This window comes from Lissotriton helveticus, chromosome 11, assembly GCF_964261635.1.
Source record: "Lissotriton helveticus chromosome 11, aLisHel1.1, whole genome shotgun sequence".
In the NCBI taxonomy this organism is placed as follows: Eukaryota; Metazoa; Chordata; class Amphibia; order Caudata; family Salamandridae; genus Lissotriton; species Lissotriton helveticus.
The window spans coordinates 742,943,400-742,952,770 of record NC_136072.1 but is presented as its reverse complement, the minus strand read 5'-3'; the positions used below and the strand labels follow the sequence as shown (position 1 = coordinate 742,952,770).

At 51.3% G+C, this 9,371-nt stretch overlaps 2 pseudogenes; both read right to left on the bottom strand.

Moving 5' to 3' along the window:
* Positions 1 to 4,515: 4,515 nt before the first annotated feature.
* Positions 4,516 to 4,663, bottom strand: LOC144793548 (5.8S ribosomal RNA; annotated as a pseudogene).
* A 948-nt stretch (positions 4,664 to 5,611) lies between these two features.
* Positions 5,612 to 7,411, bottom strand: LOC144793377 (18S ribosomal RNA; annotated as a pseudogene).
* Between the last annotated feature and the right edge of the window lie 1,960 nt (positions 7,412 to 9,371).

Sequence of the window (9,371 nt, the reverse complement as noted above, 5' to 3'; positions counted from 1 at the left end):
TTGCACATCTAATTAGAAACAAGCACATAAAAAAAGTACATCTATAAAATTCACATTTATACTAAATCAACTATAAACCTATATGTTAAAACATTATGCTTTATAAAGGTGACGTGCGCTGCAAGAAAGTGTACATCTAAGTATAAGTTTGGTACTCAATTGTCCATGAATACTTGCCACATTTTAAGAGTGTCCATTAAAGTAGTCAGGCAAACATTTTTCTTGAATAGGAATGACATTTGCAGACCTAAATCAGCCAGAACAACATCATTACATTGAGGCCAAATACCACGACATCCAACAATAAAGCCATGGCATTTTACAGTTTTGCATTTTGTGAGATCTTTGATTTGCTGTGACAGATCCTGATAGTATTTCACTTTACTCTCAAAAGCTAATTCAAGGGAATTCTGAGAGTTTTCATAACGAATTGAAACATCAATCACTACAGCTGTACCATTTTTGGTAAACACTACATCTGGTTTTCGTAGTTCTCCTTGATTATTCTTAACATGAGGTTCCCTATATGCCATCCAACCACACCTTTTTGCTCTATCAATGAGCAATTCCTAAATGTTGTTATGTCTTTTTATCCTAATGTCCTTAGTTTTAGGACATGTGCCTGAAATATTAGAAATTGTTTCACAAACATCATTACAGTACCTACATGTAGCAAATGCAAGATTTCTTCTCCTAGTGATGGTTTCTCTGGTATATAAAACATTTGCTCTTAACATCAGCGCAGGTATGTACTGGTTTTCTTTCATTTTGTTATGCTTGCTGATCCAGAAGTTTGAGGTTGTATTACTTGCTAAGTATTTTATACCATCACCTTGGACAGGGAGATTTGCCCATTTCTCAAACTCTTCTTTTCTCCAATCATACGTTGCTAACAAATTCAAATGATAGCTCTGAAACCTACTGTCTAAAATGTTGAGTTTGTGTGTTTTTGATGGGGTTATCAATGTTTTCATTCATATCTTCTCTTGCATACATGAATGAATGAGCTATGTACAGTTCTGGAGCTACCCTGAGATACAATAAATTATTGACTTTATTGAGACCAAATTGTGTATATAGTTTTGGTATACTGAGGCCCCCAAATGATCTTTTCGAATATAGGAGACCATCACATGTGTATGCAGGAAGGTGTAGAACGTGTTTGACATACTTTTTTATTGTTTGATCCAGAACATTTAAAGTTTTTGTTTCTGTATCTATTCCTGTCATTTCCAATTTGAATGATAGATTAGGTACTAAGTATTGACACAAAATTTCTACTTTCTGCGTGGGCTTAAGTGGTAGATTATCAAGTTTTGAAGGCCAATTGACAAGAACCTCATTAATTTTGTTGTTGCTTGTATGACCAGTGTGTGGATCAAAGTTCAATCCAAGGTATCTCTCACTTTCTCCTGGATGAATATTTTAAATATTTTCTTTTTCAAATTGCCATGGTTTACAGTTGTTAATCAGGATTTTATATTTATGGTGACTCCATGTGTCTTTTTCACATTAAGTTCTAATCCTGTAGTTTTACTGAACTTTTCAATGATTTTCCGATTTGTACTGATCCCTTCCCAGGTACTGCTGAGTACTGCGATGTCATCGCCAAAGGCGAGAGCAGTGATTTGCTCAATAACACCATCTGATCCAAATGTGAAGCCCTTGCCGTTTTTCTGAAGATCACAGATCAGAGGATCCATGGCAATGTTAAATAGTAGTGGGGATAAAGAATCACCTTGTTTGACCCCAGATTTCATTGTTATTTCAGGAGTTGATTCATTGCTCTTTCCCTTGAAAGATGTTGTTGAGTCAGTGTACAAGTCCTTCATTATGTCTCTGATGTATGATGGAACTCTTTGCCTTGCGAGACTCTGTATAATGTGACCATGGCTGACAGAGTCGAAGGCTTTCGATATATCTATGAACACAACTGCTAATGAGTGGCTGTTTTTTCGTGCCACTTTTATGATATTTTGCAGGAGAGTCAGATTCTCGAGACAACCTCTCACCTTCATGAAGCCTTTTTGTCTCGTATTCATTTCCACAAAAAATGAGAGTCTTTTAGTTAGTATTTTTGTGAATGCAGTATTGATGGTAATTGGACGCAAGTTACTGATTTTTTTAAGTTCACTAATCAGTACATTCTTGGGTATCAAAATTGATTGGTTCTTTTTAATAATTTCTGGTACTCTTATCAACAACCAAGACGATAGAATTCTGGGCAGCAGTCTTGGTTGCCTGCTGTAAACTTTATACAAGTCATTCAGACCAATCTTATCCGGCCCCACTGCTTTCTTTAAATTGAAGTTCATGAAGGCATAAGTTATTTCGGGCAGTGTTATTTCTTTACATAGATTTCTAATGCCATAATCCTCTGGTATCCGATCAATCGGCATGAAATTAGGATTTTTCTTGTTTTCTTTCTCAATTATGTTTTTGTAGTATTGAAAGATTTCATCAGCACTGATTTGGCAAGTGGCATCTTCTGCCCCATCAGTGAAACTCCTGGCAATTTTCTTTTTGTCTTTTTTAAACATTGCCTGGTATTCTTTATAGCTGCCCTTTGCTTTGGTATCATTTTTCTCGTGCGTCCAATTAAGCCTTCCATTTTTCTTGTCTATTTTTTGTTATGTTGTTCCCTACTGAGGCATTCTGGTGCTCATCTTGAGCAGAGTTCATAGGCTCATTATTGAGTTCACTTGCTGGTTCATTTGTTGGTACACTTGCTGGAGTAGGACTTATATCAGTGGTGTTTTCTGCGATATAAGTCACTACCTCATCCATCAGATCCATAGCAGCATCGTGTTACTCTACGTTTTGGGTGTACTTCTAGATTTCTGTAATTCTGTCTTCCAGCTCATCAAAGTTCTTGATTTTTTGCGCACGTTTGCGATTGATAAAGTCTCTGCGCTTTTCTGTTGTTACTTCCATTGTAACCTTTGTTCATCGCAAGAGTCATTTTCAGAAGCATTTGATGCTTGCAGTAAATCTTTTGTGGATTTTTTGCTTTTATATCTTCTCTTTTCTGCAATTTGTTTTCTGTTTTTATTGTCAAAATGTGGAACCATCAGCGCATTAATATTCCTCTTATTGATGCAGGGATTCTGCTCAGTCACAGAACTGTGCACAGAGACCTCAGTGAATTAGGGTGTACCAAAAACTCACCTTAGTACCCCAAATCCCCTACCAGACTAGCATCAGTGTCTCCTTAGCTCTTCGTCCTATAGCAAAGTCACCAATGATTAGACAACCCAGAACATGCGACTTATGATACCTCAGGTAAGGTGGGAAACATGAGCACTCTTTCGTTATACTTTCATACCAGTCCAGAACAGGAAGTAAAGGGATACACAAGCAAGTTTAAAATGGCTGTAACACCCTCCGCCTGAATGGAGGGCCACCTGAATGAATGAATGAAGGGACACTTATACCGCACAACTAAGCCCAAGGGCATCAAGGCGCCACCCTGAAGCCTTCCTAGCCGACCCAGAGCCAGTTGCGGCGCATCGCAGTGGAGGAAATGCGCCCTGCGGGGGCTGGATAGGGCCTGGGTGCCGGTCCCGCGGAGGGAATCAGGAACTCCCGGGCCACCGACCTTCCCACCGTGTTGAATCCTCCGGGCGTACTGCACGAACCCCACCCGTTTACCTCTCGATGGTTTCACGCCCTGTTGAGCTCTTCTTCAAAGTTCTTTTCAACTTTGCCTTACGGTACTTGTTGGCTATCGGTCTCTCACCCATATTTAGCCTTAGATGGAGTTTACCACCCACTTTGGGCTGCATTACCAAGCAACCCAAATCCGAGAAGACCCGATCCCGACGTGCTGGGGACCGCTACCTGCCTAACACCGTTGCAGGGTGAGCCTCGATCAGAAGGACTTGGACGTCCTGAGCGACGCCTGGGAATCGGTCTTCTGTATGCCACATTTCCAGCTCCCGCCGTCGGGCGGGGATTCGGCGCTGGACTCTTCCCTCTTCACTCGCCGTTACTGGGGGAATCCTGGTTAGTTTCTTTTCCTTCGCTTAGTAATATGCTTAAATTCAGTGGGTCACCACGTCTGATCTGAGGTCGTAGTCGGAAGAATGATGCCGGAGGGTTAAATGGAGTTGCCGGGGAAGGCCAGGCCCCCTGCTGGTGCAAGGGTGCCTTGCATCCCAGCAGTGCGTGCCCTCTTTCCCCGGATCGCATTTGGAAGGGTTTTGCCCTCCCTGGGAAGCCTGCTGCAGAGGTGGGTGCCTGAGGCGTGTGCGTGCGGGCAGCCGGTGAGACACCACAGATAGCCACACGCAGCATGCAGCCAGGTGCCCCGGGCCCCGTGGCAGACCGGTCACCAGGCCCCTTTCTCAGGGGCCAGGCACGCCGGCAGCGTACCTCTGCGGCAGGACCCGTAAGGGACCCTGCCACAGGCGATCGGGGTGTCTGACCTTGTGTGCGGATGAAGGGGAAGTGGAGCTAACCCTGTGATGGCCCTAGCCACGTCCCAGGGAAGCCCCAGGGCGATTGACGATCGAGCAACCCTCAGACAGGCGTAGCTCCAGGAGGAACTCGGGGCCGCAAGGCGCATTCAAAGTGTCAATGAGTCCTGCAATTCACACTAATTCTCGCAACTAGCTGCGTTCTTCATCGACACGCGAGTCACAGGCAACTTTTCGAAAACGTTTGCCCACCTGCGGGCGCAGGAGAGGCGGGAGGAAGGCGACAGCGTCCATCCGCCGCCCACGCGGCAAGACGGCCCAGGCGCCCCATTCATAGCTTCCCCTCTGGGAGTCAGACTGCACCGTTGGGAGAAAAAAACATTGCCTGGCACTCGGCCTGGGAGCCACTCACACCCATGGGCGAGGAAGGTAGCTCCCAGTGTGATGGGGTCAGGCAGCCCCGCAGCCACTGGTCCCTCCCGGGGATACCGGGAGGGACTGCACAAGTCTTCAAACCCCTCAGCCCGGCCGCACAGGACCGGGTCACACCGGGTACCTGGTAACGAGGGAGGGTCGCTCCACCTGCACGTCAGCCGTCCATCACCGGGCGGCCCGAGTCATGCCGGCGAGCTGGCAATTAGCCCACCACCATCCTCACCCGGGTCGGAGGCGCCGGAAGGGAAGAACCAGGTGTCTCCCCATCCCACACACCTCCCACCAAGAGGAGCCAAGAACCCTTCACAGGCCCTTGGCCCTTTCTCTTTCAGGCTACCCAGCCGCACGAGAAGGGCCACTCCCCGGTAGCCCAGAACCCGGCTGAGGACTCGGGCATGGGAGGGCCCAGCCGGTGCCAGGGCCTTTCAAGGGAGGGGTGGTACCAGCCTGGGGATGCACTGCAATTTGGTTTCCCCCCACCCGAGGGGATGTAGTGCCGGGTGAACTTGGATTCCGTCTCGGAGAGGGACAGGGGCCGCCCCCATCCCCGGCCCCTCACACGTCAGTCAGGCACTCCCTGGGGGGAAGAGGCCCTCCGAAGTCCCGGTCCTCACCCAAGCACTCTATGTGGCTGCGGACCGCTCCGCCGGCCGGGGCGCGCCAGGGCAGGGCCGAGCCCTGTGGCTACGGTGTGTGCTTTCAGGAGGCGGCCGAGAGCTTCAGACTGGCACCGTCGGTCACTCTGGCTGCTCCGTCCTTAATGATTTTTCCGCAGGTTCACCTACGGAAACCTTGTTATGACTTTTACTTCCTCTAGATAGTCAAGTTTGATCGTCTACTCGGTGCTTCGCGAGGGCCGTTGCCGACCCTGGCGGGCCGATCCAAGGACCACACTAAACCATCCAATCGGCAATAGTGGTGGGCGGTGTGTACAAAGGGCAGGGACTTAATCAACACAAGCTTATGACCCGCACTTACTGGGAATTCCTCAATCATGGGAAATACTTGCAATCCCCAATCCCTATCACGAACGGGGTTCAGCAGGTTACCCGCACCTGTTGGCGAAGGGTAGACACACGCTGATCCATTCAGAGTAGCACGCGTGCAGCCCGGGACATCTAAGGACATCACAGACCTGTTATTGCTCTAACTTGTGTGGCTGAACGCCACTTGTCCCTCTAAGAAGTTGGACGCCGACCGCTGGGGGTCACATAACTAGTTAGCAGGGAGGAGTCTCGTTCGTTATCATAATTAACCAGACAAATCACTCCACCAACTAAGAACGGCCCTGCACCACTACCCACAGAATTGAGAAAGAGCTATCAATCTGTCAATCCTTTCCGTGTTCGAGCCGGGTGAGGTTTCCCATGTTGAGTCAAATTAAGCTGCCGGCTCCACTCCTCGTGGTGCCCTTCCATCAATTCCTTTAAGTTTCAGCTTTGCAACCATACTCCCCCCGGAAACCAAAGACTTTGGTTTCCCGTGAGTTGCTCGGTGGGTCATGGATAGCTAGTCAGCATCGTTTATGGTCGGAATTACTACGGTGTCTGATCGTCTTCGAACTGCCGACTTTCATCCTTCATTAATGAAAACATTCTTGGCAAATGCTTTCGATTTTGTTCGTCTTGCGCCAGTCCAAGAATTTGACCTCTAGCGGCTCGATACGAATGCCCCCGGCCGTCCCTCTTAATCATGGCCCCAGTTCCAAAAACCAACTAAATAAAACCGGAGTCCTATTCCATTATTCCTAGCTGAAGTTTTCAGGCAACCGGCCTGCTTTGAACACTCTAATTTTTTCAAAGTAAACGTTTGGGACACCGAGGACACTCCGTCAAGAGCATCAAGGGGGCGCCGAGAGGCAGGGGCTGCGACAGGCCGTAGCTCGCCTCGTGGCAGACAGCCAGCTCGAACCCAAGATCCAACTACAAGGTTTTTAACTGCAGCAACTTTAATATACGCTACTGGAGCTGAAATTACCATGGCTGCTGGCACCTGACTTGCCCTCCAATGGATCCTTGTTAAAGGACTTGAAGTGTACTCATTCCAATTACAGGGCCTCGAAAGAGTCCTGTATTGTTATTTTTCATCACTACCTCCCCGTGTCGGGAGTGGGTAATTGCGCGCCTGCTGCAATCCTTGGATGCGGTTGCCGTTTCTTAGGCTCCCTCTCTAGAATCGAACCCTGATTCCCTGTTACCCGTGGTCACCATGGTAGGCACAGAAAGTACCATCGAAAGTTGATAGGGCAGACATCCGAATGTATCGTCGCCATCACGGGGACGTGCGATCGGCCCAAGGTTATCTAGTCACCAAAGTGGCCGGGCGAGCCCGGATTGGTCTTGGTCTGATAAATGCACGCATCCCAGGAGGTCAGCGCCCGTCGGCATGTATTAGCTCTAGAATTACCACAGTTATCCAAGTAACAGATGGAGCGATCAAAGGAACCATAACTGATTTAATGAGCCATTCGCAGTTTCACTGTACTGGCCGTGTGTACTTACACGTGCATGGCTTAATCTTTGAGACAAGCACATGGTTCTGGCAGGATCAACCAGGTAGCCGCACCTGATGATGGGGTTGGGGCTTCATGCCCATCTCCCCGACCGACAACCTTCGCGCAACCCTCCATCTCTCTGGAGCCTGCCAGGGAAAGGAGCCCGCCCGCCTGGGCGGGAGGGCTCGCTGCAGGGGTGTGGAGCGGTGCAGTTGCATGGGCACCGGCAGGCCCAGCCATCTCCCCCGGGAGGGAGAGGCGAGCCGAGGCGCACCCTGAGCGAGACGCAGGGGTGCCGGGGCCTGACGGCACAGAACCCCTCAGAATGATTGTTCCGAGCTGCTGTGGAAACATGCTGGGCGGAGAGGGGTGACGACGTGGTGCACAGAGCCCACAGACCTGCCGGCCAGGCAGCATCCGAGGGCCTGGCTCCACCTGACCCCTCCCGCTCGGGTCAGACCACTGGGGGGCACGAGCTCCCAGGGCCACTCGGCCTTCACTCTGCTGGGTAGGGTGAACGACCTACCGCCATCCAGCAGGCCCTCCCTCGTGTCGGACGGTCCATGCAGGGTGAAAGCTCTTTGCTTGAAACAACAGCCAAGACTGGCCAAGCAGTCCATCCCTAAATGGACCGAGAGTGCCCAATTGATCAGAGTGCATCCGGGGCCTCCCCTGGCAGGCCACCCTGCCCAGGGGGTATGCTGGCTTAGCATCCCCTGCCTGCCTGCTGCCGGGGCAAGCAGACTCGGAGAAAAAGGACCATCGGAAAGGGGCCCGAGAGGCAGGTGTGTACCCGGGCCCCTGGGGACCTTGGTGGGCGGGCCCTGGGTGCTGCCTTTCCCCGTCTCGGCATCACCAGACCTCAAGGATGTCTGCCTGAGCAAACTCGGAGAAAAAGGACCATCGGGAAGGGGCTGAGTGACATGTGTGTACTCGGGTGCCTGGGGGCCCCGGCGGGCAGGCCCGGGTGCCACCTTCCCCTGTCTCAGCTTTGCCGGACCTCACGGAGTCCTGCCTGAGCAAACTTGGAGAAAAAGGACCATAGGGAAGGGACTAAGAGGCAAGTGCGAACTCGGGCCCCTGGGGGCCCCGTTGGGAGGGGCCCTGGTGCCAACTTCCCCTTCTCAGCATCACCTGACCTCACAGAGGTCTGACTGAGGAAAAAAACTCAGAGAAAAAGAACCATCGGGAAGGGGCTGAGAGGCAGGTGCATACCCGGGCCCCTGGGGGCCCCAGCGGGCGTGACGGATGCTGGCTTTCCCGGTCTCACCATCAGCAGATCTCACGGAGGTATGCCTGAGCAAACTCAGAGAAAAAGGGCCATTGGCAAGGGGCTAAGAGGCAGGCGCGTACCCAGGCCTCTGGGGGCATCGGCGGGCGGGCCCAGGTTCTGCCTTCCCCTGATTCAGAATCGCCGGACCTCACGGAGTTCTAACTGACCCGCTCCCTAGTAATCCAGAGGAAAATTACCCTCCTTCTTCTAATCCGTGCACAGGAGGTGACAGAGGGGACCCAAGGCGCGAAAGTACACGACCTCCTGGAGCCCTCGCTGGGATCCGGGAGGCAAATGGCACCTCATCGGGACTTCCAGGGAAGTCCGGCCATCTGGTCGCCCCATAGGAAAGCATTGCGGGTGACCAGATGGCCGAGGGGATCCAGGCGACAAGATGGCCGAGGGGATCCGGGCGACCAAATGGCCGGGCACGAAAGGGAAGCCATCTGGTCACCCTGTGCCCCAACGAAAGAGTGAGCGGACACTGGGGCATGGGGGACAGGAGGCCCAGGGCCCCAGCCATGGAGGCTGAAAGGGGGATCCGACAGGCCCTCCGACGGGGGCCCACGGACACCTTGACAAGCAGGGGAGGGCTGCACAGGACTGACGGACCCCTATCCTGGGCCCTTGGTAGAACAGCTGCCCGGGGGACTGGGCCCAGGTCCGGAGAACCGGATCCGGGGCCTGGCCGATCCCCTGGACCCAGCCAGGGCTCCCAGGCCCAGAGGCGCAGGGAAAGCTTCCCCGGGCC